The 4,661-nt window shown below is 52.6% G+C and overlaps 1 long non-coding RNA gene across 1 annotated transcript; it reads left to right on the top strand.

The window, feature by feature from the left end:
* Window positions 1-2,405, top strand: LOC310755091. The gene is made up of 2 exons (XR_014544151.1): window positions 1-1,073; window positions 2,306-2,405. It is a non-coding gene; the product is annotated as an uncharacterized lncRNA (long non-coding RNA).
* Window positions 2,406-4,661: the final 2,256 nt, after the last annotated feature.

The raw sequence follows: 4,661 nt of genomic DNA, 5'->3' as shown, positions 1-4,661 counted from the left end.
CGTGCTCAGAAACGTACTGGGAGCCAATGCAGATCTCTCAGAACTGGTGTTATGTGTTCCCGGTAGCCACTCCCAGTCACCAGTCTAGCTGCCGCATTCTGGATTAATTGCAGTTTCCGGGTCACCTTCAAAGGTAGCCCCACGTAGAGCGCGTTGCAGTAGTCCAAGCATGAGATAACTAGAGCATGCACCACTCTGGCGAGACAGTTCGCGGGCAGGTAGGGTCTTAGCCTGCGTACCAGGTGGAGTTGGTAGACAGCTGCCCTGGACACAGAGTTAACCTGCGCCTCCATGGACAGCTGTGAGTCCAAAATGACTCCCAGGCTGTGCACCTGGTCCTTCAGGGGCACAGTTACCCCATTCAAAACCAGGGAATCCCCCACACCAACCCGCTCCCTGTCCCCCCAAAACAGTACTTCTGTCTTGTCAGGATTCAACCTCAATCTGTTAGCCGCCATCCATCCTCCAACCGCCTCCAGGCACTCACACAGGACCTTCACCGCCTTCACTGGTTCTGATTTAAAGGAGAGGTAGAGCTGGGTGTCATCTGCATACTGATGAACACCCATCCCAAACCCCCTGATGATCTCTCCCAGCGGCTTCATATAGATATTAAAAAGCATGGGGGAGAGGATGGAACCCTGAGGCACCCCACAAGTGAGAGCCCAGGGGTCTGAACACTCATCCCCCACCACCACTTTCTGACACGGCCCAGGAGGAAGGAGCTGAACCACTGTATGACAGTGCCCCCAGCTCCCAGCCCCTCTAGACGGTCCAGAAGGATGTTATGGTCGATGGTGTCAAAGGCCGCTGAGAGATCCAGCAGAACTAGGAAACAACTCTCACCTTTGTCCCTAGCTCGCCGGAGATCATCAACCAGCGCGACCAAGGCAGTTTCAGTCCCATGGTGAGGCCTGAATCCCGATTAGAAGGGATCCAAATGGTCCGCTTCCTCCAGGCATGCTTGGAGTTGTTCAGCAACCACCCGCTCAATCACCTTGCCCAAGAATGGTTAATTTGAGACTGGGCGATAGTTGGCTAAATTGGCCGGGTCTAAAAATGTTTTTTAAGAAGTGGTTTAATGACCGCCTCTTTCAGCGGGCCTGGGAAGGCTCCCTCACAGAGGGAAGCATTCACCACCCCGCAGAGCCCATCGCCCAGCCCTTCCCGGCTCGCTTTTATAAGCCAGGATGGGCAAGGATCAAGGAGACAGGTGGTCGGTTTCACCTGTCCAAGCAGCCTGTCCACATCCTCGGAGGTAACAGATTGGAATTGATCCCATGTAACAGGACCAGACAGAACTCTAGCACTCTCCCACCCTGGCCCTGCTCCCACGGTGGAGTCTACCTCCTTCTGAATCTGAGCGACTTTATCTGCAAAAAACTTTGCAAAAGCATTGCAGGAGATCTTGGGGTCCCTACCAGGCCTCGGTGGTGCAGGTGATTCCGATAGATTCCGAACCACCTGAAAAAGTCTCCTTCTGCTGTTTTCTGCAGATGCAATGGAGGCGACGAAGAAGACCCTCTTCGCCGTCGCCATTGCCACTTGGTAGGCTCGGCGTTGAGCTCTAGCCCGTGTCCGGTCTGATTCACAATGAGTTTTCCGCCACCGGCGCTCTAGCCGTCTCATCGATTGTTTCATCACCCACAGCTCCGGGGAAAACCACGGGGCTGTCCGGGCTCCATGCAATCGGAGAGGGCGCTTCGGAGCCAAACAGACAATAGCCCTGGTTAACTCTACATTCCAGCGTGCCACCAGGGAATCTGCTGAAAGGCCATTAACTTGGGATAAAACATCCCCTACCACTCTCTGGAAGCCAATTGAATCCATTCAGTGGTGGGGGCGGACCATCTGAATCGGTCCCACTTCCCTGCAGAGGGGAAGGGTTGCGGAGAAGTCCAGTTGCACCAGGAAGTGATCTGACCATGGCACTTCTTTTGTTTCGCTTTTAGTTAGTGTCAGATCACCAACATCCGTAGAGGTAAACACCAATTCTAAGGCATGTCCGCGGCTATGAGCTGGGCCAAACTTATTCAGGGACAGCCCCATGGAGGCCATGCTTTCCACGAAGTCCTGAGCGGCCCCTTGTAAGGTCGTGTCGGCATGGATGTTAAAATCCCCCAGGACAACCAAGCTAGGTGTCTCCAGGAGCATATCCGCCACGACCTGAAGCAGCTCTGGCCGGGAATCCTTGGTGCAGCGGGGAGGTCGGTACACCAATAGGAATCCTGTACTGCCCCTATTGCCCAACTTCCAGAACATGCACTCAGAAAACTGGGTCTTCCCAATAGGACGCCTGGTGCAGACTAATGACTTCCTAAAAATCACTGCAACCCCCCCTCCCCGCCCACATGACCTGGGTTGCTGTGCGTAAGAGAAACCTGGTGGGCAAGCAGCGGCAAGGACAGGCCCATCTGCTTCATCCAACCAGGTCTCTGTCACACATGCCAGGTCAAATCCTCCATCCACAATTAGGTCGTGGATGGCAGAGGTTTTATTCATCATTGACCTGGCATTGCACAGCAACACTTTCAGGTCATGTGGGTATCCCTTGCTGATTACTGTATCCTGCCGGTCAGGACCAGACCTGGAGGCAGGGATAGTCCTCAAACAACGACTAAACCTGCCTCCTCGGTAATGACATGGTCTGGTCTTAGCATAACTCCTCCACCTGCCTGTGATCACTGAGATCGGGTGTCCCAATACATCCCCCCTGTGGAACCTGCCCCACCCAATCTATTGGCTGAGGCCCACTCCCAGGCAGCCATGACCCTTCCCCTTAAAAAGCAAAATACAAACTATATAATAACAGAATAATAATAATAATAATAATAATAATAATAATAATAATAATAAAAACCAAAGCAATAAACAATAGCGCTCAAATTAAACTACTCCCCACCCTGACTAAATGCTTATCCCACCCCAAGCAAAAATAAAATAATGAAATAATATAATATTATAAAAAACAACAACCACCATTTAAAGTGCTGCAAATTAAAAGCGCTTAAAACATTTAAAACCATTTTGTCCCTTGCTGTAGGCAGCTGCTTAGGCCTCTAAACTGTAGTGGTAAGTTCAGGCCCCACCCCCTAGGCCAGATGGAGTTGGCAGGAGAGGGAGCGGTCCTCCCCGCACTCCTGCGAGCAGCAGCAGCAGCCGTGTCCCGGAGGCCTCTCTCAGGCCTCTTATGCTGTGGCGGTGAGTGCAGGCCCCGCCCCCTAGGCCAGCACTCACGCAAGCAGCAACAGCAGCAGTCATGATGATGATGATGATGATGATGATACAGTGGTACCTCGGTTTACAAACTTAATCTTTTCCAGAAGAGGACTGTTCTTAAATCAAGGTACCACTGTAGTAATAATAATAATTTTTATTTCTACCCTGCCCATCTGGCTGGGTTGCCCCAGCTACTCTGGGAGGCTTCCAACACACATATAATCATGAAACATAAATAATAATAATCTGATCCCATATATAAAGAACATTAACTTTAAAATGAACAACTTCTACTAGTGGCCAAAATTGTGTTAACCCATTTTGAAAGGTGTATTTCTGAGGTTTGGTGGCTAATTTAATGAAGAAAGTAATGCAATGACTTTTATGAAGGAGTATTTATTGGAACAGCAGTCATAAAGAAAAAAGTGAAACCTTTGGTAACCATTGGTAAACTTTAGCTTTAATTACGGCCTTACAACACCTTCACTTGAAGTGAACCAAGTCTTTAGTTCTGCAGCTGACTGAATTATTGCCTCTGTTAATTGAGCTTTATTGCTGGGTTGCTTCTGTATAACAAGTTTCCTTAGTCGGCTCCATAGATTTCTGATTGGGTTGAAGTGTGGGCTATTCCCAGGCCATTCCAGCAGTGAAATATCATTATCTTGAATGCACCTTTTGCACACAGCACCAACACGACATAGAGCTGAATCCTGTTGAAATAGAATATACCGTATTTTTCGCTCTATAGGACGCACTTTTCCCCTTCAAAAATGAAGGGGAAATGTGTGTGCGTCCTATGGAGCGAAGAAGCCATAGCCGCGCGTCACCTCTCCAGCCGGGAGAGCGTGGGCGGGGCTAAAGAAGCCCCCCGCGACCCTCTCCCGGTTGGAGAGGTGACGCGCGGCTATAGAGGCTCCTGCCATTGCCGCGCGTCACCTCTCCAGCCGGGAGAGTGTCGCGGGGGGCTCCCCGTGCGCGCTCTCCCGGTTGGAGAGGTGACACGCGGCTATAGAGGCTCCTGCCATAGCCGCGCGTCACCTCTCCAGCTGGGAGAGGGTCGCGGGGCTACGGCTTCTTTAGCCCTGCGTGCGCTCTCCCGGTTGGAGAGGTGACGCGCGGCTATAGAGGCTCCTGCCACAGCCGCGCGTCACCTCTCCAGCTGGGAGAGGGTCGCGGGGGGCTTCTTTAGCCCCGCGCGCGCTCTCCCGGTTGGAGAGGTGACGCGCGGCTATAGAGGCTCCTGCCACAGCCGCGCGTCACCTCTCCAGCCGGGAGAGGGTCGCGGGGGGCTTCTTTAGCCCCGCGCGCGCTCTCCCGGTTGGAGAGGTGACGCGCGGCTATAGAGGCTCCTGCCACAGCCGCGCGTCACCTCTCCAGCCGGGAGAGGGTCGCGGGGGGCTTCTTTAGCCCCGCGCGCGCTCTCCCGGTTGGAGAGGTGACGC

Source organism: Podarcis filfolensis (assembly GCF_964270895.1).
Source record: "Podarcis filfolensis genome assembly, contig: HAP1_SCAFFOLD_167, whole genome shotgun sequence".
Classification (NCBI taxonomy): domain Eukaryota; kingdom Metazoa; phylum Chordata; class Lepidosauria; order Squamata; family Lacertidae; genus Podarcis; species Podarcis filfolensis.
This window is presented reverse-complemented; position numbering and strand designations above follow the sequence as displayed.